This window comes from Falco cherrug, chromosome 10, assembly GCF_023634085.1.
Source record: "Falco cherrug isolate bFalChe1 chromosome 10, bFalChe1.pri, whole genome shotgun sequence".
NCBI lineage: Eukaryota > Metazoa > Chordata > Aves > Falconiformes > Falconidae > Falco > Falco cherrug.
Window position 1 is genome coordinate 38,332,888 of NC_073706.1, and position 23,578 is coordinate 38,356,465.

Genomic DNA, 23,578 nt, shown 5'->3' on the forward strand with positions numbered 1-23,578 from the left:
AGGTTAATTTAACCCTAATTTCTAAATAGCACTGCAGATACCATTTGAAGGGCACAGCACTGTCTGCCTCTGTCTCACTAGGAGCAAACACTGACCCGCTGGCTAATTATTCAGCTGCTTTGGGGGGGCGGGGGTGGTGGTGGTGGTGGTGGTAATTTGCAGTAGATTTAAAAACCACCCTCTTGCCAATTCAAGTCTGCTCCGACTTCAGTGAGAGCAGCTGGGGAGAACTGCAGTCAATGCTGACATGCTCTTCAAAGCCTTCACTGCCCCCAGCCTGCACGGTTTGCTCAGAGAGCAACAGAATTGCCCGTCAGCCAGAACAAGGAACAGAATCACTAAAGCAGCATCCCCTCATCGGCACTGTTTTTAAGTTTATCTCCTCCGTGTTTTGCTGTCTCTCCATATGGCCGTTTTGTTAATAAAGGCAGTGTCGCCAAAGGCTTGAGGTAATAAACAATTAAATTAGTAAATGAAAAAAATTGTGTGCTAGAGGGGAGAAGCCAGTATGGGAATGGGAACTGCGTGTTCTGCCCTTGCTTACACCACACCTGACCAAGAGCCTTTATACATTGCCTGAAAAATCAGTTATCTGCAAGTGAATCCCAGTGACAAGACAAATAGTTACAGCTTTTTTTCTTTTTTTAAAAAACAAACAAAACTTGGTCTCTTCTGCAAGGTCAGCTCCAGTTGAATGTGACAGCAGCGCATCCCTGGGAACGCCGAAGGGGATCTGCACTGAGCCACCAGGCACCCTCCTGAAGACGAAGCAGCTGGCTGTACGACCGCTGCTGGAAACCAGGCAGCAGCGAGCTTCACCTGGAGCACAGGGCTCTGGATCAGGGAGGTCAGGGACCAGGCTGAAGGAGACAGGACCCCGCATTACGACTGTCATGAGAAGAGGAAATCCCAAGGAAGGTCTTCTGCCTCCTCCCTCGTTACAAGGCGCTGGGAAACCATTTGCGCCCTGTGGCAGCACATAACAGACCCAGCACGGGGGTTATGCAGGCAGAAAAAAGCTGCCACTGATTAAGAAAACTTACACCCTAGGCCTGTCTCTTCTTTCCTGATCACAGAGACGTGACATGCAGCTGCCTTCTGTGATGCCAAGAGATGTCAGCCTTAGCAGCCACATAAAACATCTCCGAGAAGACAGCATGACAAAGAACAAGTAGGAAATGACCTAAGAATGATGCTTTTTCCTTTCTGCAGGGAGAGCAAACACTTCCATCAGTCCATAACAAGCCTTTGGCACTTGTCAATACGGCAAAAATCAGGCACTTAGGGAGGCAGGAAAAGAAGATGACAATGGAGCAAGGAGGAGAAACAGCCACTTTTGTCAGCAGGTTACATCAGCCCCCAGCTAAGCTGCAACAGCTCCTTCATGTTGACTCATTCCTCCAGTCTTTTTTTACCCAAGACAGACACAAATCCTCCCCTTGCTGGATCCAGAGGATTCCCTAACACGCTGGGCTGCCTGGCAGCTGGGAAAGCAATCTGACAGGGAAAAGCACACCCGACAGACACAGGATTTGACAGTGTGAGCACAGGACGACACACTGGTCCCAAGGGTCGCAGATCTGCAGACACCCTGGCAAGCAGGGATAAGCCAACCGAGGACGCAGGTATGCAGTCCCTACACCCCTCTTCCAACCCAAAAAGCCCCGTCTCAACACACAGATTTGGCGGGTTTTTACTTATTTTCTTCTGGTGGCAGAGATACTCCCTCCCTGCTGCTCCCTGCAACTGAGAATAGAACAGACACAACTCACCCAGCAGAGAGGAGAGGGGTACAGGGAAGCTGGTGCCTGAGGGGGACTGCAAGGAATTCCTGAAGTCACTATCCCAAAGTGAAGTTCACCACAAATCATGCTGGCTTGCTCAGGTAATGATCTTGTCTCCCACAAAGCCAGCAGCAAGCTTGCCTTAACAGGAAGAGCAATTATCACTCGAGGGTTAAGAGTACCACCGGGGTGGCAGCACGGCCACCTGCATTACAGCATTTTCCTTTTCTGTTTCAAACAAGACACCAGCCTTTCGTTTGCCCTGTTGCCGCCCCTTAAATTAACCTCATTCAGTTTGTCAGGCTGTCCGTCAGTCTGCATAACATTCCCGATGCAACGCTCCTGTGAAAATTTCAGTCGATAACTCGCCCTTTCAATTGGGGACCATGATCTCTGAGCCTCACAGCCACCGTTTGCAGATTGGCCAACAAATGGGAGACAGGGAAATGACGGCTCACCCCCCTGCAGCAACCTCCAAGCAGGAATCAGAGCAGCGGCTTTGGCGCTTTAGAGGACACAAGGCTTGGGTTCAGGGACACGGGGGAATGAAGGATGCCCGTGTCACCCATCAGCTGGGCTAAGGCACAGCGCAGCCTGCTCCGCTCTCAGGTGGACACGTGCACGTCACCCTGACACCCGACTGCATCTCAGGCTTTATCTCCACAATTATTCAGTCCCCTCTGCTTCCCGTCAAGGAGCTGCCAGGCAGCGTAAAGCAGCCAAGGGCAAAACTTCAACTGGGGCAGCAAAAGAGCGGCAGAGCAGGCAGCTGCTGAGGGCCAGGGCGCAGCTCGGGCACATCTCGCCCACGCCCGCGCTGCTCCCATCAGGCAGCCTCAGCAGCACCGTGCCCGGAGTCTGTCTGAAGAGCCTTTGGTGAAGCGGCTGATGGAGCAGGTTCCCAGGACCTGCCTCCTGGCACGTCTCCATGAGAGCAGCAGCTGCCCTGAAAAGCAGAGATGCGCACCATGGGGGAACTCAGCCCCGTGGAGTCAGCAGGGGGGATCATCACACACACAGTCACAGAGCGGCTGGGGCTGGCGAGACCTCTGGAGATCATCTGGTCCAAGCCACTGCTCAAGCAGAGCCCGTCTTTATTGCAGGGAAAGAAACCGTCCCTGAGCCGCCTCGTGTTACTGCTCTAGTGACTGATCAGCCCCAGGACTGGCAGAGATGGCGGTGAAGCACGACAGGCTTTATTGCCCAGTCCCATGGGTTAGGGCCCTGAGGCAACGGAGGGGCAGATGTACCCTGCAAGCCCCCCGGCTACACCGCGAGCTGCCCGGGGAGGAGGGAGGCATTGCACCGGGACAGCAGGACCCGAACAGCTCTGCGGGTCACTGCCTGCGACAGGCATGCAAACCCATCATTTCAACACCAGTACCAGCCATCCCTGGTGGCTTGCTCTCGCCACAGATGGAAAGCGGGTTTTCATGGCGGATTCAAAGAAAGCTGCCCTGGGAATCCCTCCCCCACTTGGAGGTTACTGTTGTCCCCCAAACAGCTGGAAAAGCAGCAAGGAGGAAATTCGCCCCCCTCCCCCTTGGCCCAGGAGGCTGAGCCTGGCCTCTCGCACGCTGCCTGATGCTTTACCCGCAGACCCAACCAAGCCCACAGAGCCAGGCCTGGGTGAACCAGCTCCACAAATCCAGCCCACCTAGCGTGGAGCAGAACAAACCTCCTCCCAACCCTGTTTTTAAGCCCCTCACAGATCCCACCTCCAGTGAGCGGCACATCCCACCCAGCGTCCGCACAGGAGCCCTCCCTGGCTGCACCAGCCCTGCCCCCCCCTGCCAGGGCAGCGACCCAACCTCCTCCTGCCACGCAGCTTGTCAGCTGCAGCCTCCATCAGTTCAACGGCCTTTCCCTGCGGCTGGCCTCCGGAGATGCTCTGCAACGCGACGGAGCCCACACGCTCTGTAGCTACACAACCCTTACCGTTATATTTTTGTGCAACACCACAGCTGGTTGGGCCCCCAGCAGGTGTGAAACTCACCTCACCACAGGCAGGCTGAGGACAAACTTCACACCCCAGACTCTGTCACAAACAGCAGTCTGACACAAAGCAAACGCAGACCTAATGGGGAAAGCGTCGGGAAATCCATGCCCGTGCAGGAGCAAAGGGCCACAGGGGCCTCTTGATCTCAGAGCTCCAAAGACACGACTCTCCGTTAAATACCGTCCAGAAAACAGAGGGAAAACTTGTAAAGATGATCCAGACTCATTTCTGCACAAACATCTATGCAAGCTGTCTATTTTACTGAGGGGTGCCCCAGCTAAAACTGCCCCCAGAGCCAGGCTCCTCTCGCTGCGTTGGGACGGAATATCTTGCTTTCTCTCCGAGACAGCAATATGGGAACGTTGCATGTAAAAATCAGGCCACAGGCTGCTACAGACCAGTCAATTTTCATTGGGAAATAGTCCCACAGATACTTACCATCTCTACACAGAAGGAAGCAGGGATGACAGCCTGATTGGAGAGGTGGAGAGTTTTGGACGCATCTTGTAGAACTTCAATACTGCTGGAATTTATCTCACTCAGATGCACGTAGACAACCCGTTCTTCTCCAATGCTCACTAAACAGATATTCTGCTCCAGGAAGCAGGTAGGAAAGAAAAAAGAAAAGCAGGGGAAGTTAAAAAATATGAGACGGCTCTAAGTGTCCTCCTCGACTGGGCGATAAGTACGGCTGTTGGAAGTTTTCAGTGTTGCAAGGCTGAAACAGAAGGCCTGGGGCAAGTGCAGGCTCGGGAGTGACCCCATCTGAAAGCCACAAGCTCCCGTTCTCAGGGGACAGAGAAACCCTGGGTCCCACGCTCTCCTTTCCAGACCTCCTCCACAGTTAGCTCTCCTTTCTCTGCCTTGTGCCTGCTCCCGCTCCTTCTGCCGCTCAGCCTTGCCCCAAACCTCCCTGACCGCTGCTGCTGCACAGCGACACTTGGACAGTTACTTCTCTGACATTCCCAAAAATGCACCTCTGAAAACCAGCACAAGCCAGAAGCGAAGCAGGCTCTTCAGAGCAGAGATCGTGCAAGTTATGGCCTCTGATGTGTGCTTATGTGTATTCCTGGTATGGCATGAATAACAGGCATTAATTATTCATTACATCATTCAAGTGGTGTTTTTTCTCTTGACAGTCAGAACCAAAAGCTTTCTCCTTGCAGAACTGGCACAGACTACTGGAGGAGGAACACAGATCCCTTTGCTAAACCACCTTCCCACATCATTAAAAACAACGAGAATTTGTGCACTCTTGCAGTGGATTTCACTGGTTCCAAACACCTCAACACTTCAACAGGATCTGAATGCATAGAACTCCCAACACTGACCAGACGCCGTAGGATTCACTGGAGGGCACAGAGTACGATTTAACCGAAAAAGAAACCAGCTTCCACGATGTAAAACCTTTAATGATGTCTGGCTCAAGGAAGTGGTATTGACCGCTGTCAGAATCACCAGCCCAACTCAGCCAGAAGCAGCAGCATCCAGAAATGCTCATCCCTTGGCAGGGCACTGCTGCGTGCAACTAAGAGCCAAAAACCTCACCTACCAAGGCTGGGGCCTCCAAAATAAGGAACTGAAGCCATGCACGATGATGCATGTCTGGGCGATGCTGCCCAAAGCTCCCGGGAAGGAGGAGCTGCAGGGAAGAGCTGCGCCTCGCCAGCCAGCTCAGCTTCCCGGTGACAGCGGGACAGCAGCAGCAAAGGCAGGGCAGAGCCCTTTGGGGATGAGCGGAACAACATCTGGAGGATGCCCAGGAGAGCTGCCTTCTGTCAGCCTGTGTACTAACACCACGCATCCTCACCACCAAGGAGAGGGCTTCAGAAACGCTACCCCTTCATCTACAGGGTTCTAAAAGGGACAAGGAAAATGCCATGCAACAGCGTTACAGGCAACATGGCACAGGGAAAGGCAGCAACAAGCGATGGCAGCTCTGCCACCAGTAACGCCAGCGCTGGGATTTACCAGCTCCTTCATGCAGATGACACACGCCAGACTGGAGCTGGCACGCGTTCACCTGCAAACAAAATACCCGACAACGGAGCTGTGGAGGGACTCTGCACAGCCTGGATGAAAGATCTGTACCACGTTCTGCCTGAAACGGTGGTAAAGACCAGGCATCGACACTGGGCACCCCAGCCTAAGGCAAGAACGAGCTTTGAAGTTCTACTGGAACACACTGCAGCGATTCCCAAGGTCAGACTTGCAGCCGTACGGGTAGGATCTGCCACCAGCGCAGGACACGTAACAAGACAGCCAGCTCTTCTGCCAGCCCAGAAAGCTTTGGGTGCGTCAGCTACCAGGGAACTACTGGAACTGCACTGCAACCAGAAGACAGACCTATAGAAAATGCAACGCATCTAGTCCTTTCTTTAGGCACAGCTACGCTTCTCCAGCTGAAATGCTCGCCCTTTGGGCAAAACATTGACACGTTCACGTCCAAACAGAAAAGATTAAGGTAAGGTCAACTTTCAATTTATAAATTGTTAGCCCAAGCGTAAAAGCTTTTCAAGGTACCTGTAGTTCAAAATCCAGCTGACATTTAAACAACTGGTTATTCCAGTGGGGAGAAACCCTCCTCTTTCGGGGAAGCATGCCTTCTGTTTGCAAGCAACTGTTTTGTCAAACGTGAGACTTCCCTGCAAAGCCTGCATTGCCTGGCCTTGCTGTTGACTGGTTTACATGCACATCCCCAGCAGCCAGGGTTGAGATGACCAGTGGCATCCAAGGGATTTGGCATCATCGTTTCAATTCGGTTTATAAAAAGTTTATATCCCTGCAATTGTTTTCAAAATGTCAGCCTTCCTTTCTGTTACAGAAAGCTTCACGTTCTCGGGAATCCTCTGATATCCCCTTCCGTGCTCAGAGAGAGGACAAGACATTTTAAAACAGCTGCTTCAAAAGTTAGTATCCTTTTAAATTAAAGTTTAATTAACTAAATTTGTTCTCGATTTCAGCCAGTGGAAGCCAGGACACCAGATACAACGTTCTCTTGCCTACACTTTGTTGTTGCTGCTGTATATGCCTGAATGCAAATGTCCTGTAGGAGCCTTTAGTCCAGGAATGCTTTGCCTCACCCCTTTTCAAGCTTGGTAGGGAAAAAAAAAGAAAAGAAAAAAAAGCTTGTGCTCCAGATGCAAGCAGTGTGGAGTCTCATGCGTCTTTGGCTGGGGCTTTTGGCAAAGAGATATGATGGATATTTCTCAGGCGGGATGGACCTGACTTTCAGGAAAGCTTAAATCCAGCTTTACAGAAATCATCATTTCAGCACGGTCTCTTACACCGCTCTTGCTTTAGTGGTATTCAGCGATGTCCCCGTGCGCTCCCGAACAAGAGTTCTAATGAAGCAGCGGTTGCTGCTCATCTCGTAACGCAGGAGAGCGAGAGACCCAGGAATTGCTCTGGGTTTCAGACTGGGCTTGTTATCCCGCCTCACACGTCCGTAATTAAACACCATCTCAGACACTTAGATTTCCACCTAAGAGGACACCACCCTTCTCTAGGCATTAGCTGCTACTTATGCCATGAATCCCTTCTTTCCGTGTCCGCACCAGCCACGTATTGTCACGTTCTCCTTTTCCCTGGCAGAACCCCTGTACACTTTATGCCCAACAAGATGAGTCACACAAAGGCACGCATCTCGCCTAGCACTCACCAGCGGGGATCTTTCATTCCCAAACACTGAGACACTAGCCACAGTGTCCTGCCTTCCTATCGCCTGGGCTTCCAGCGTCAACGGCATCTCTACCGAGCTGTGAGGCTGGATAATCCCACACGGCACAGGGCTGGAGTACCACACAGCAGCATCCTCCTTGTGCTCCTATAAGGGACAGAATCAAAGACAACTTCAGAGTGACCTCTGAGGAAACTCCAAGCTTCTTAACATCCACCACAATGGCAATTCACCCACATTTTTAAAAATCCCTAGGAGAAAGCAGAAAGGCACAACACAAGGAGCAAGATTTGTATGGGCCTAATTAGCATCCTCACAGGGTCCAAAAGCTGCTGCACTCACAAACGCCCACTCCGGTGCTGGCGGCCTCCTTGCAGCAGCTTTTCACAACCCTCCAAGTTCTCCTGCATGAAAGCACCCCAAAGACTAGAACCGAAACTGCTTTCTGAAGAGTTCAAACCGCTCCTGAAGTTCATATTCAGGTAGCTTCCCGTTCTCTCCAAAACTTTAGGTTTGAATATAAAACAGCAAGGTCTTATCCAAACCCCGTTTTTTTCCTAACAAACCCCTCGATAACGACGTTTGAGGGCAGGAGGCGAACACGACGCCAAGCCTGAGGAAGGACTCCATAGCAGCCTGGAAGATCGCTGTCGTTCACAAGGGTCAGCATCCACTCGCAAGGGAACTTCAGAAAGCACCGTCCAAATGTCAGAACAGGGCTGAGCACGTGCAGCGGAGGAACGACACATCCGGGTGAAGAGATGACCAAAGGGAATTAGAGACACTGAGAGAATGTAGAAGTTGTTTACTCCCCAAACAGCATGAAACAGACACAAGGCATTTGTCTCTGCCAGATAGACATTTCCTACCTCTACGGCAATCGATCACCTCTAACTTCTTCTTACTCAACAGCCTCTTGTAAAGGAGGGGCAGCCCCAGACTCCCGTGGCAGAGGCTGCCCAGTGCCCTGCCCCAGTGCTCTCTCATCAAGCTTTGCCCCTCCCTTGCCCCAGGAGGCCGGCAAGGACCCTCCCACAGTCCCAGCAAGGCACGAGCTCTGCGGGAGCCTTCCCGCTGAGGACCAGCGCTCCCCAAAGCTCAAGGAAAACAAGACTCCCGCATCTCAGTAAAAGCAACTCCCTCCTCTCCCGTACCGCTCTCGCCCTGCCTGAAACCTCAGCCGCTTGCCCCCGCGATGGAGGGCACCAGCACCGCCTGCCTCTCGCAGTGGGTGACCAGCCTCTCCCAGCTCCTGCAGCTGCCTGGGTCCTCCACACACCAGCCCACACACTGACTCTTCCCATGCCCACTCGTTTTACAAAATTGCAGCCCAGGCACCCAGTGGGTGACTCTGCCGGGGAGAGGGAACAGCACCAGCAACTGCGTCCCTCTCGTCATTAAACTGGCACCCGCTGCGGCGCAACGGCATTGAACGACGCTGCAGCTTTTGGCTTAAGTCTGGGAACGTTCATGCTCAAGAGAACCAGAGAAACCTGAGCTCACCTGCCACACCAAGGACTAGTTTCCCCTCACCACTCCTGCCGTAAGCCCCTTTCCCATTTGCACACGCCTTCACTAACTGAGCCAGACCCCAGCTTTCAGCAGGCTGCTCGCCGCCTTCCAAACAAATGCTGCATTTTGGGCCAACCCAGCACAAGCCCACCGCTTGCAGGGAGAAGCAGGGGCAGTCCTTTGGAGATTCATTACTCCTCACGTCCCAGACAACAGGCCAATAGTGAATATAATCACTGCTCCCTTAAAAATAAAATAAACCAAAAAAAAAAAGACAGAGGCATGGCCCTGAGCACTGAGCACAGGTGCCTCTCAACATGGGCTGCTTTCAAAGCACGGCTGTGCTCACAGCGAGCTGGGCAGAACTAGCTCGTTAAGCAACATTTCTCATTTGGAGCTGAAGCCAGGACACCCCACGCCAGGCAGCGTGCTGGGCATGGGTACGCGGGGAAAGGTGGCCAGCTGCAAGGAAAGCGCCGGTACCTGGCTGTGAGAGGCACGCCAACACCTCCTGGCCAACACCATCCACGCCCACCACCAGCGCCAGCTCGTATCGCCCCACCGTGTTGGAACACAGGGTGACCTGGTAGAGGAGAAGAGCGTCAGATACTTAATCACTGCCAGAAGCCATCAGCCACGCATGGTGTCCTCTGGCTCTCACCCACGGTCAGGAAAGGGAGCGATATTTTGCCTTAGTTCTCCTGCTGGTCCACGTGTAGACCACTGTCTTTCCGAGTAACAAAACTCTTCTGGCGATATCCGATTTATTAAGTACGCCTTGCATACCAGGGCATATGTAAGCTAAATTAAAGCACAATTCATGTTCTACTTGCCACTGGGACCAATTTTTACTCTCGACTACAACAGCATAAATCCAGAGGAAATCTGTTGACTTTCACAGAATGAGTCCAGCTTTACAGTGGGAAGCCGAGGGCAAAACGTGGCCCAGCAGCAGCTGTGCAGCTCATGGCTGCTGGAGCTTTTCCAGTCCTCGCTGCAGTGGATGCAACCATTCTGCTCCACACGAGAGGAAAGATAAGACCGGGAAGAATAGCAAACTGCTTTATGCAATGACATCTTTCTTTTAACAGTCACCTTCTGTCCCCATCCTTCCTCGGCCCACTTTAAATCAAATTGCTCTAAGCAGCTCAGACACACACGCATGGCTTCTGTGCTTCACCGTAGGGTACACGATCCTTGGCTTACAACTTTGGAAACAAAACGGTGCTCCGCCCCAGAGTACCCCAGCTCACAAAAACCTAACACGAACACCGATCTCTTACTTGCGTTATGCCCAAAGCCAGCAGCACTACAGCCCTCCTGCGCACCAGTGAAGCTTCAGCTCCACCTGCTGAAGCACGTATGGCCGGGCTCGTGCCATACCTGGATACCCAGGGCTCCTTGGGAGCGGATGGTCCCCTTGCAGGGCATTATGGTGAATTCAGTTGGCTTGATGTGATGTTGGGCTCCCTTTCTCCAGGACGGGCAAGTGTTGTCTGATATCTGAGCAAAACTGGTGACGCTGCGCTGTCCTGAGCCTTCGCCAGGGATGCGAAGGTTGAAAGTCATGGGAACCAAGGAGGTGTTAGTGAGGCGACACGGCAGGGTGCGAGGAAAGCCTGGGAAGGTGAGACAAATATCAGTCAAGTCCCCGGCTATCCCGTGATTCCTGGTGTGACTCTCCTGTTAGGATAGACCGGTGCTTGTTGTTTATCTCTTTTCAGTGTGAATGAGAGGTAATGGAGAAGCTCAGGGAGGAGTGAGTTGTGACTGAAGTTGCTTTTTCCATGGATGGCACAGCTTGCTTCCTTGGCAATGGGCAGTGCCGTTGGTGCTGAAGAGCTGTCTCTACCTGTGAGGAGCTCTCTCACCTGCCCCCAAACCAGCCCCAACTCTTTCTCACTGATCAGTGTGCACCCAGACAGAGCATTTATTCTGAAAATTCAGTCTGTAAAATCCCCCATTAACTCCATGAACATTCCCCCAGTTTTCAATATATGAAAGTAGGGCATTGTCATGTAAGGAAAAGAAAGGATGAGACCGGGCACTACAACATGATGCATTGCACTCTAATGCAGTTTCTCTAGGCAGGACCCTTAAGGCATCTCCTGTTTCTGGGCAACCAGACTGAGCACATGACAACTCGGCCCACCTCACTGCAGGCAAACCTGATGCTTCCTTAGAAATGAGCAGGAACTGTGTCTCACCTTACCTAACAAACGGGGACATCACATCCACACTGCCTTTGATTACTGCCCACAAAGCCTGACATCACTTCAGCTCTGACACTTGCTTTCCACAACGGAAAACCAGTGGTACAACCACACTGGGTGAGGGGGTGGCTGTTCTGCAGAGGCAGGACACCAGCCCGCAGCTTGGTCTGGAGCGGACACCAGCTCTGCCAGAAGACACCTCCCATGCCCTGCTTACCAAGTGCTATTTGAATAAAGACAGGGAGGAAAACCACCTGCAGACACAGCAGATAGTTCCTCTGTGCCCAGCAGCAGTGACCATTGCCCACCGCCAGCAATTACTCCGGCAGGGAGGCGGGGGTGGGGCACAGAAAGGACATGCACCGACTGACCCACTGCACAGCCCCAAATGGGACCGAAGTCACCAGATGCAGACAACAGCCAGCAGCACAGTGACAAGAAGCAAAAATACAATAGCTGCCTTCAGCTGAAAAGGCCTTGTTAATGAAATCAGATTAAAGTAGGATGAACCTCCTATTACACAACCGCATTTCTGCCGGTGCGTTTCTTGTGGGTCTATTTATTCAAAAGGAAGCAGAGAAGTGGCCGAGTGGTGATGCAGGGAGAGGGGGAAGTGGCTCAGGGAAAGTATTGAGATTTCCTAGAAAGTCCACGAACCGCATGAAACCACAGAGGCATCCTGGGCACAGAATGATCATGGCCCTTCAATCAATCCCCAATTGATTTCACATGTAAACTTTAGATCATCTCAGTACAAAGCCTTTTCTCTGAGACTCGAGATGGAGAATCAGAATCTGCATTTCAGTGGAGATGCTCTGGGTGCTCAGCCACCGGCTCCGTCAGTGGAGCAGTGCTTCGGCTGGGGAAGGAGAAGGAGCCCACATCTCTGGAGACATCACTGCCCAAACCAATGCCGAGCTACTGCCTGGCCTTATTACCGGGCAGGTGATAACGAGGAGCCCTCACAGCACAAATTAACAGCTCACACTAAAGGTCAAGTGGGTAAGTGGTGTCCTCGCCTTGCAACAGGAACGTTCACCCTGAGCAGCCACAGGCTAGCGTGTGGCTCCAACTCCCTTCTCCTGCAGCCCCATCCCCTGGGCCCTTCTGGGACAAGGGCTTTCACCATCATTCTGCCGCCAAGGATTGGGAGGTTGGGGCTGAGCAGGCTCTGAGGGCACCAGGAAAATACTGACTTTCTATTCCTTTGGTCCTGTTTGATCTCACGGCAGCAAAATACCACCTGAGCAAGCGGCAGCCCTGGTTCTAACACCCTGAAGGCTGCTGTGGAGGAACACAAGTGACAGACGCTCCCAAAGCGCTTCATTTCAGTAAGGCACAGACCTCCCCACCAGCGGTCCAAGCCCAGGGCACACTCACCAAAGGAGACGTCGCCGAATGGAGGGAAGGTACATGGAAAGGGAAAGTCGGTCCGATGACACAGCCCCTGTAAGGACAAAGGCAGAGGAGGAACTGGCTTGGTTAAAAAGAACTGCAAAGTGTTCGGCTTTCGTTACCACCGGGACGGATAGAAGCTGGTCTCAGCAGCACGGTGGGTTTCAAATCAACCCGTCACCCCTGCGCTCGGCACAGCATCCCTGTGCACAGGGGCAGCCAAAGCAACGTGGTCAGCAGGTGGCAGCTGCTGAGGTGGCTCAGGGCACCAGGGCAGGCAGGGTACACCCCCAGGTTGCTGCTGGCCCAGTGAAGGACCCTGAACAAGTGATGGCTCTGTGCCTCAGTTTCCCCACCTGTCATGTGACGGGCAGAGCTGTCCATGCAGAAGCAGGTTCATTGTAACTAGCCCTCTCAGCCACAGGTTCCCTGCTTTGGTATCTCTTTGCTGGAACTGGCCTTTCCACGGGCTAGATGGACATCTTCCTCAGACCTTATTCCACACTACCATTATGCGTGCAGGATTTTGAGGCACGAATCCACAGGAGCCCCAGACATCTACTGAGAAACGCAGCACAAGTTCTACACAGTGGATGGTGGAATCTTGGAGGAAAGTATCAGCTTGTCACCAGTGCACCGGCTGACACATCCAAGAGCAAGACTATTTGCACCACCAAACATGAGTGTCCTGAAGCCACCACACCAGCCCGCCCATCCCTAAATTCAGAGATGTTCCAAACTCCCAAACTCACCAACATCCACTGAAATCAGCACTTGAAGCTGCACAACATTCATTCATTTCATGGTTGATGCCAATCAATGCCAGCTCTGCCTCTTGGTGAAAAAAACAAATACAGATCAAGGAGCACAGTGACCCGTGCCTCCTAGTTTTATTCACAGGACTGCCACCGGGTCTCTCGTACACATGAACAGACCCCAGCCTCCCGCAGGAGGGACCTGCACTCACCCGTGGTGTCCCAGTTCCAGCATCCCTTTCTAAAGAGCAAAAGAACAAGCGTTCAGGACCTCGTCAGGTCTGTTTCCAAGCAAAGAGTGATCACCTATGGTTTGGGCATCTTCTGACTGCACAATCAAAAAGCACTCAAAATCTGACTTTCAGGAGTTTCAATCCCATGCTAATTCTCGATTCCTGGAGCTGAATCCGTTCCTGAGAACAAGTTAGGTAGCAAATCCCTTCTGGCAATGAGGTTCCCTCTCCAAGGACCTCACGTAATCAGACTTAACCTGCCAAGCCCCAGCATCCTACTCTGGATGGAGCAAAGGGAGCAGACATGCTTTCCGTAATAGCACTTGCCAAAAGACAACAGAAAACTGCCTCCAAACCAGCCACAACTGGGTCTCACACTGGGAAACTGCCAAGGGTGAGCCTTGCAGCGAGGGGGGAAATAACTGCCGTTTCTGCTGAGCACACAGGAGCTGTGCTCAAGGAAGTCAGACCTGAAGGACTGCCCAGAGGGCTCGGCCAAGCAGCCAGCCCAGAGCCCTGTGCGCTACAGCCGGTAACAGCGCAGCTTGCAAGAGAACGGGGGAAGAGGGCAGTCTTTATGGCAACAGCCACATCTTCCAATAGTGCTTCTGAAGGGAGATCGGGGTCCTCGCAGAACAGGAAGGAGCACAAGGTAGGAGAGGAACCACCTGCACTCCCACCGCTGTTCCTTCCTCTGCAGCCCCATGTCCCACCAGCCAGCTCATCTCCACTCAAAAGAACTGGGAGTTTTTCCCTCCCTGGAGAACTAAATCCAGTGCACAACCCCCCCTGAAGAGGGAGGCTCGGCTTGCCCCGGTGGGTGGGCATCTCAAAAGCATTTGAAACAAACAGCTTGAGTTGTGGGGCTGGAGAATGAGAGATAAGGGCTGGACAGGGGTCCTTGGAACAAAGGCAAGACAGAAAGCAAGGAGGCAGATGCCATCTCGAGGAGAGGAGTCTGCAGTGGGAATTACTGTGGAGGCACCCCCCAGGCTCCTGTAACCCTCCTCACCTGACGGTCAAGGTCACGGGCTCAGGGGACCCATCCACACTGAACCGGAATCCTTCTGTGAACTGCCCCAGGGCGGTGGAACTGAAGGAGATCTGGATGACTTGGAGGACATCTGGTAAAACGATGCCCTCCTGGGGGAGAAAGGAGAAGCAGGAGCCCAGAGCGGTCGCTGGAAGGACCAACTTGGAGGGGGCATCAATGACTCCTTTGTTAAACAGGATCACCTGCAGCAGCAAGAAAGCAAAATGGAAATACATGAGGAATCTTCTTTCCTTACAGAAGGCTGACTTGTTTTCTAATTAAACTTCTACAAAAGGCAGAAGATGCTGTGTGCTGCTGCTTGGCTGAAGCCAAAGAAAACACAACAGGACAGTTTCTGCCTTTGGGTTTTTGCATGCAAAAAACCCCAGTGATAACTTCACATAAACAGAGTCACTCTGGGTTTATTCCACTGACACAGAGCAGTCCGCTTGGACTTGCAGGGCTGAGGATGTGCTCAGCATCACCAAGGCGATGCAGACCTGCCCCAAAGAGCAGCAAAGGGCGGTCGCAGCATTACAGCGAATCGTCACCTAACTGCTCCCGCTCCAGATGAGCCCAGTCCTGCCAAGGGCAAAACACATTCAGCTCCCGTTACAGCCAGCAAGTTTACTGGATGTAGAAAATACCTTGGGACAGCCCCATAACCAGCTTCAGCAGCACTCCCCGACTCTGCTAGGGTACGTCAGTGAGGCGCATTTTGTTCTTTTCTTTGATCTGAGAGTCTCTTTGTCTTTGCTCAACCAGACATGTCAAGAAAGGATGAGAGTGAGGGGCATAGCAGCTCCACCTGCTCTAAAGAATCTCTTTCATAAATATTCACAGCCATCATCTACTAATTTACCATTATTTACTGTTCCAACAAGCTACACAATCCTGCAGCATTTGCTGAGATTCAGCAAGAAATGCCCACACCTGCCTGTGAGTATCAGCACACTGGTGGTCACCAAACCTACCCAAAGCAAAGCTCTACAGTTTCCGAAGGCTGCAGGTGAAATCCGGCCATTTCTGTGGACTTATCTACCTGCTTGGCAGTTATTTTCCCTAAGTTTTGTCCTCGCAAAACCTGTCAGAAAAACTGAGACAGAAGCAGAGGTACAGCCCTTATTTTTTTAATTTTGCAGCTGCTGTTGAAAACATTCCTGTATTCAAATTCTGCACTGGTAACTTGGAAACTACTCATATGTTTTACACCTTAATTACAAATTGCACTTAGGGATCCTACACTGAAGTTTACCTCCAGTCTGGCTACTTAATACAGCACTTGGAGTATCATCTACTTATTCACATTTTCTCCAGTAATGAAACCAACACATTGATATATATAGAATCAATAAAGAATCAGCATTAAAAAATGCATACATACAGTGCACAATATTTTGGCAAGAAAACACCTTAACGTGTCCTTCCCTGCAACAGTCAAGCTTTTGAAAGTGTCTGGCACCATGTACTGCCTCATTTTCTACCGCCTCCAGTTGCTGTATCTTGGGGGTTTTTTTGGTTGGTTTTTTTTTGAGAAAACTTGCCACCATCGGCGGGGGGAGGCAAATACCCAGAAAGCTCCTTTGCTTCATTTCCAGAACTGCCCTGCTCTGTTCATAGAGCCAGAGGGGCACCAGGTCTGAAGGGTGGCAGGAGGCTGCTCAGCAGGGACAGCGCTCCCGGTGCCTGCGCGGGCAGCTCTGCGCGGGGAGGCTGCCCGGCTTCCCTCCGGCGCCAGGATCCAGCAAGTTGCGCTTCACTGAAAGGTGTTTGCAACGGACTCGAGTCGGAACACAACACCTTTGTTCCAGCTGCTTTTTAACCGCCAGGGTACCAGGGCGCAGTGCATCTAGGGCTGAAACAAAAGCCTCTGGATCCTGACCTTTTTGACCCGGTGTTGCTATCATGTGTCAAGGGCTGGATTTTCTGCATGAAGCCTCCCAGCTGGTCTCAAAGGGAGGTTGCCAAAACGCAGGGATCGGGGCTTTGTGGACAACATACACACCTTTCAGACCCCATCAAAACTATCCAGATTCTGCAAAAACTCCCACATTTAACTTACATCAAATAATGCGTGCACATAACTGCCTGTGTTGCCAGAAATCCAGCAGGTGCACAAAGCTCACTGCTGCCCCAGGGGCCATCAGGATCCACCCCAACCCCAGCAAGCCCCACTGCTCACCTCGTAGCTGGGGGCTGATGCAACAAAAACCTTCCCGATGTCCAGCTGGCCAAAGCTGAAGCGCAGCTGGGGCCCTATGCCGCTCCCTTTGATGCGCAGGGGCAGCCTGGTCTCACGGCCTGGGGAGAGGTTGCCATGTCAGTACAGAATTCCTTCGGTTCGCCTGGATTTTCCAGGCAGCCTCAGAGCCAGTCCCTGACTCCGGGCTGGGTGGCACCAGCACTAGATGCTCCGCGAGAAGATACGGGACCCTTCTCTTCCCTCAGCACATCAACTTTGCGGCTGGTTTCTAACTTCTGACGGAGCCCTTGGGCTGGTTTGTAACTTAGCAATCAGTTTGCACCCTCAGAAAGTGATGCTGCATATAAAACATGATTTCTGAATTCCTTCCCATGCACTTAAACGAGCTTTGAAATCCATTCAGAGAAGGCACAAAGCTCACAAAACAGAGCCGGAGAGAAAAATCTGCTGTCTGTATCGCTGCAATCGGAGACGACCGCACGGGAGCTGAGAAGTATGAGCCCAAGCAAGGCAGAGCAGCCTGCTGACAGCGATACCCCAGCAGCCTGCTGACAGCGACACGCGCACCCGAGCGCTGCCTCAAGCAGGCAGAGCATCTCAGCCACCACCTGCGCCTAACGTAGGGCTCCGTACCAGGGTGCTCCAGGGCTCACCGCCTGCAGCAGCGCCTTGTTAAGACGGGGCTTTACGGTCTCCAGAGAGCAGCACTCACCTGTTCCCACCATCAAACCAAGAGCTCAGCTTTGTAAAGACGCCCCACCTGAAGCATACTGAGCAGTTACGGAAAACCAGCCTCCTCGCTACTGAAACCAGATAAGCTCTAAGTGTACTGCTAACACACATATCCCTTGCTGCAAAGGCAACTGAGACCACAAGGCTTACAGCTGAACTCCAGGATGCTGAGTTTCTTCCTTAAGTCTGCTAAGATGGCATAGTGCGGGATCTTTCAGTCTGAAGCCTTTCTTGAACCACTGGAGCAGCCTAAAGTGCCTGAATTCTAGCTCAGATTTTGGCTTAGGTCCCCCTGCTGTTATAGATTTGCTAATAAGTTAAGATTGATTGACTTTATTTGATTGATTATTTGATTTTATAAAATCAATCATGTAATAGAAATATAAGAGGATAAGAAAATATATTTTAATGAAACTTACAGTTATAGTAAAAAGCGGCTATAGAAAACCCTCTGTACAGCCCCGTACCAAGGCCGGAGGAATTGGTCAGAATCACCTAGTAGGAATGTTTAGAACTTAGATAACAGACTTAAGATTTGAGATGATTGTTTATATGTAACCTAGGAGGATGTACTAAAATGTCAAAATGAGATTTTATGTGAACTGGGAAGAGTTGAGTGAAGCAACCCATAGTTGCCGGCCAAGAAACAGTTACCTCAAGTGGCAGGTAATTCCGGCAGGGGGAGATCGAGACCACCGACTCACATACCACCTACCCAAATCGTACCCCAGACCCATTTCCGGACCTTTCTAACCTTTACTGCGCAGAATCGGGTACGAGAGGAGAGTATGTTAATGATTTATGGGAAATCTTACGATTATGCATGGATATTTAATGAATATGTATGAATGAGTTCTATACAAGGTGTATGATTTTGAACCATGGTGTGCGTCGATCGTGAGGGGACTCACTCACGCACCCGGCCGTCCATAAAGAAATGTCTGCTTATCTACATCACATTGGTGTCGGTAAGTTCTTCATTCCGAGATTTCGGTAACAGTTTTGGCGACCCAGATGGGACCTCGCTGAAGGAGACCGGAGGAGTCGGGGACCTGATCGGTTCCAGCCGGCACCGAGGATTTCTCGGGGATACCCATCGATCCCCGATCCGTAAGGCTCTTCGCGACGTTCCCTGGATTTTGGTAAGACACTTCTTCTTGTAATTGTAGTAAGTGGGTAGGAGTCCCACTATAATAAGTGTATGGTAAGGAGTGGGTTGGAGACCCACCAGTGGGTTTGAGTCTCACTGAGTAAGTCTGCCTGTCAGACGCGGTGAGAGCTGCGCAGGGTTGGACTATAAGGATCCTTGTGGAAGAGGAAGCCTAGGCGCCTGCCCGTAAGACATAAGCGAAAGCTATTGCAGGGTTGGACAAAAGTGGAAACAAGAGAACCTACATGCTCTAGTGTTCTCTAAGGTAGTGCCTCTAACAAGAAGTTAGGAGGGGTTTTTCTTCTGATACAGAATTGTTTATTGTGTCTGTGTATCGAGAAGAAAATTAAGAAGTGTATAATATTGTGTTTTATGTCTTTGTTTAAAGTAACAATTGTGGAAAAGTGTGAGTGTGGCTGTAAGGGTGAGACGTGCAATTAAGCACGAAAGCGAGTGTGCAGCATGGATCCGCGGATCGGGGAGACAGAGTTGAATAATTGTGTATTGTACTGTGAGTGATTATACCATGGCATCTAAGTTAACTCGGTTGTTTAAAAGTAAAAGCATGCGTAATCTTGCTGTAAATGATAAAATCCCGAAAAATTCTCCATTGGGATGTTCATTGGCACATTGGGGAGATTTATATGAGGATTTGCCAAAAAGCCAGATGATTGAGTATTGTAATAATTGGTGGCCTCTGTATACATTGGAAAATCAGGAAAAGTGGCCCATAAATGGAACACTGAATTATAATACTATTCTGCAGTTAATGTTATACTGTAAAAGGGAAGGGAAATGGAGTGAAATGCCATATGTGGATTTGTTCTTTTACCTGAGACAGAGAAAAGACTGGCAGGATGAATGCAAGTTAACTGATGGAGATAATTTTGTGATGGCTGTAACTGCTGATAACAAGAAAGTAAAAAGGTGTTGCTCAACTTGTGAGATCGGGAAAGGTTGTTTAAAGAAAAAGATTGTCACTGAGAGTGATGATGGACCAGAATTAGATATATCCCCTCTTAGGAGAGAAAGGAATCAGGGTCGAGAATCTAGGGCACGAGAACAGGCGATTGAACCGGATAGCAGTGGAACAGGAGATGTGGAAGAGAGATTATCGGAGATTGTAATTCATACTCCTGTTTCACGGAGAACTCGGCAACAGACACAGACTATAGCTCCCCTGCGACAGGGAGTTGGTAGTGATGGACCGGTCTATGTGAAAGTACCTTTTACAGCTATGGATTTGATGACTTGGAAGCAGGCAGCAGGAAATTATAGAGAAGATCCTGAAAAAGTGGGCAAGGTGGCAGATACTATAACTAGAACACAGAATCCAGACTGGAATGATTTACAGGTGATCCTGGATAATGTGTTAGATGATACAGAGAAGCAAACGGTATTAAAAGCTGGTAAAGCTCAGGCAGAGTTGGATGTGATGAGTGGAATTACAGGTGGAACAATAGAACAGAATTTTCCATCTGGGGATCCGCAGTGGGATCCAAATAATGTAACACATAGAGAAAGACTGAGACGGTATCAGAAATGGGTTTTATATGGGATTAGACATGCCATGCCTAAATCTCTGAATTGGTCTAAATTATATGAAGTAAGACAAGATAAAAATGAATCTCCCTCAGCATTTTGGGAACGATTAAAGGAAGCTGCCAGAAAACATACTGATTTGAGAGTGGAAACAGAGGCAGCACAAATGCAACTGGCTTTGATTTTTATGGGGCAATCGGCACCAGATATAAGGAAAAAACTCCAGAAACTGGAGGGAGAGAATTCAAGGAGTTTGAATACAATGCTGGAAGTCGCATGGAGGGTATATAACAACAGAGAAAGAGAAGAAAGAAAATCAAGGAGAACAGATTTATTGGCAGTAATGACAGGAACGGTAGACAGAGGAAGGGGCAGAGGAAGAGGACGAGGATTTAATGGGAGGGGAGGTTGTATGCACTGTGGCCATCGGAAATTTAATACCCCCTTAGGAGTAAATCAGTGTGCTTTGTGTAGAGAGGAAGGACATTGGAAAAAGGATTGCCCTAGAAACAAGAGTGTTTCTCACGACCTTGCCAAGATAATGATTTTAGACGACTGAAGGGGACCGGAGGGGAACCCAGCTGAACCTCTGGTTAAAATTTAGCTGGGAGATAAAGAAGTTAAATTTTTAGTAGATACAGGAGCGACATTTTCAGTATTAAATACATGTAAAGGAAAAATAGGAACAAAACCAGCCAATATAATAGGAGCAACAGGGAAAGAAGAGAACCAGGCCATTCCTACAACACCTAGATTTGAAATTTGGAAATAAGATAATTACACATGAATTTTTGTATGTACCAGAATGTCCGATACCCTTGTTAGGAAGAGATTTGTTGTCTAAATTAAATGCACAAATTGTTTTTGATGAAGGAGAACTTTTCTTGAAAATACCCGAGTCAAAAACGGGAGAAATCTTGATGACACAAGAAAGAGTAAAGGAACAAGAAATTCCACCGGAGGTGGATTTGGCAGTGATCCCTACTGTATGGGAAACAGATATTCCTGGTAAATCGAAACTAGCAGAGCCTGTTAAAATAGATTTGAAGGAAGGCGCAGGAACAGTGAGAATTAAACAATATCCAATCAAACCGGAAGTGAGACAGGAATTGAAGAAATTGAGTGATAAATTTTTGGAGTATAACATTTTGGAAGAATGTGAATCTGAGTATAAGACTCCTATTTTACCAGTCAGAAAACCCTCGGGTGAATATAGGCTGGTACAAGACTTGAGAGCAGTAAATCAACTAGTTAAGGACATTTATCCTGTAGTAGCAAACCCTTATACACTGTTAACAGCATTAAGGGACACTTATCAACGGTTTACAGTGCTTGATTTAAAAGATGCTTTCTTTTGTATACCTTTGGAAAAAGAAAGCAGAAAACTGTTTGCTTTTGAATGGGAAAATCCTCAAACCGGGCGAAAGATGCAGTTGACATGGACTAGATTACCCCAAGGATTTAAAAACAGTCCAACTATCTTTGGAAATCAATTAGCAAAGGAACTTGAAATGTGGAAACAGGATAAATCAAGAGCTGGGCATTTACTTTTACAATATGTGGATGACATACTGATTGCTACAGAAGAAAGACTTACCTGTATACAGGTGACTATCGACCTCTTGAATTTCCTGGGACTAAATGGATACAAAGTGTCCAGGAAGAAAGCCCAGACAGCCTGCCAGACTGTGATATATCTGGGCTTTGAGATTTCAAAAGGACAACGACAATTAGGAAAAGATCGCAAAGAAGCTATTTGTGGTATACCTGAGCCGAGAAATATTCATGAACTCAGAGCATTTTTGGGAATGAGAGGGTGGTGTCACCTTTGGATCATGAACTATGGGCTAATAGCTAAACCCCTGTACGAGGCCCAAAAGAACCCTCCCTTTGCATGGGGCCCACAACAACAAAAGGCTTTTGTAGAGTTAAAACGTGCCTTAATGTCTGCACCTGCCTTGGGACTGCCGGATCTAACCAAAGATTTCCAGTTGTTTGTTCATGAAAGGCAACACCTTGCACTGGGCGTGTTAACCCAGAGGATAGGAAGCTGGAAACGACCAGTCGGATATTTCTCTAAACAACTGGACACAGTGAGTAGAGGGTGGCCAAACTGCCTTTGAGCAGTGGCAGCAACAGTGATGCTCATACAAGAAGCTCGGAAATTGACTTTGGGAAGAACAATAACAGTCTATGCCCCACACATGGTGATAACTGTCCTAGAACAGAAGGGGGGACACTGGCTGTCTCCCAGCCGAATGATGAAGTACCAGGTAGTATTGACTGAACAGGATGATGTGATTCTAAAGACAACTAACCTGGTAAATCCTGCAGTATTTTTAAGTTCCATACAGGAAGAAGGACGACTGGAGCATGATTGCTTGGCTGCCATCGAGTATGTTTATTCCAGTCGTGAAGATCTGAAGGATGTACCACTGGAGCGACCAGACTGGGAACTGTATAGTGATGGAAGCAGCTTCATGGAACAAGGAGTCCGATACGCCGGATATGCGGTAACAACAGAGACTACAGTTATAGAAGCAGGAGCATTGGCGAGTACCATATCAGCCCAAAAGGCGGAACTCATCGCTTTAATTCGAGCCTTAGAGATAAGCAAAGACAAGAAAGTAAATATCTGGACTGATTCAAAATATGCCTTTGGGGTAGTGCATGTCCATGGAGCTTTGTGGAAAGAGAGGGGGTTATTGTCCTCTCAAGGATCAAACATTAAGCATCAAACAGAAATTTTATGATTATTGCAAGCAGTTCAAAAGCCAGATCAAGTAGCAATCATGCACTGTAAGGCACACCAGATTGGGAATACAAAAATAATAGCTGGGAATAATTTAGCTGATAGAACAGCAAAAAAGGTAGCAAAGAAACAAGCATTGCAAATGGCAATAATTCCTTCTAAAACAGTAACCCTTCCTAGGGAAAACCCGAGATATTCAGAGGAAGATGACAAATTGAGTCCGTTATTAAATGCTAAGAAAAACTTAGCGGGATGGTGGGTAACTCCTAATGGACAGGTAGTAATTCCACCTCTTGTGATGAGAGAGAGAATTCAAACGAGACATCAGGAATGTCACTGGGGAGCAGAAGCCTTAGTAACATCTTTACGAAAACAAGTAATATCAGTTAAGATGTTGGGAATAGCTAAAATGGTAACTGCAAAGTGTGAAGTATGTTTGAAAAATAATCCAATGATTAAGAAAAAGGTTCAAATGGGTAGACTGAAATCTGGTGTAGAACCTGGAGATGATTGGCAAGTAGATTTTTCAGAGCTACCCAGACAAAATGGGTACCGGTACATCCTGGTAGGGGTTGATACTTTTACAGGATGGCCAG

The 23,578-nt window shown here is 49.6% G+C and overlaps 1 pseudogene; it reads right to left on the reverse strand.

Moving 5' to 3' along the window:
- Nucleotides 1-2,474: 2,474 nt before the first annotated feature.
- The window catches only part of LOC129736961 (hydrocephalus-inducing protein homolog), a 67,825-nt pseudogene continuing 46,721 nt past the window's right edge, over nt 2,475-23,578 (reverse strand).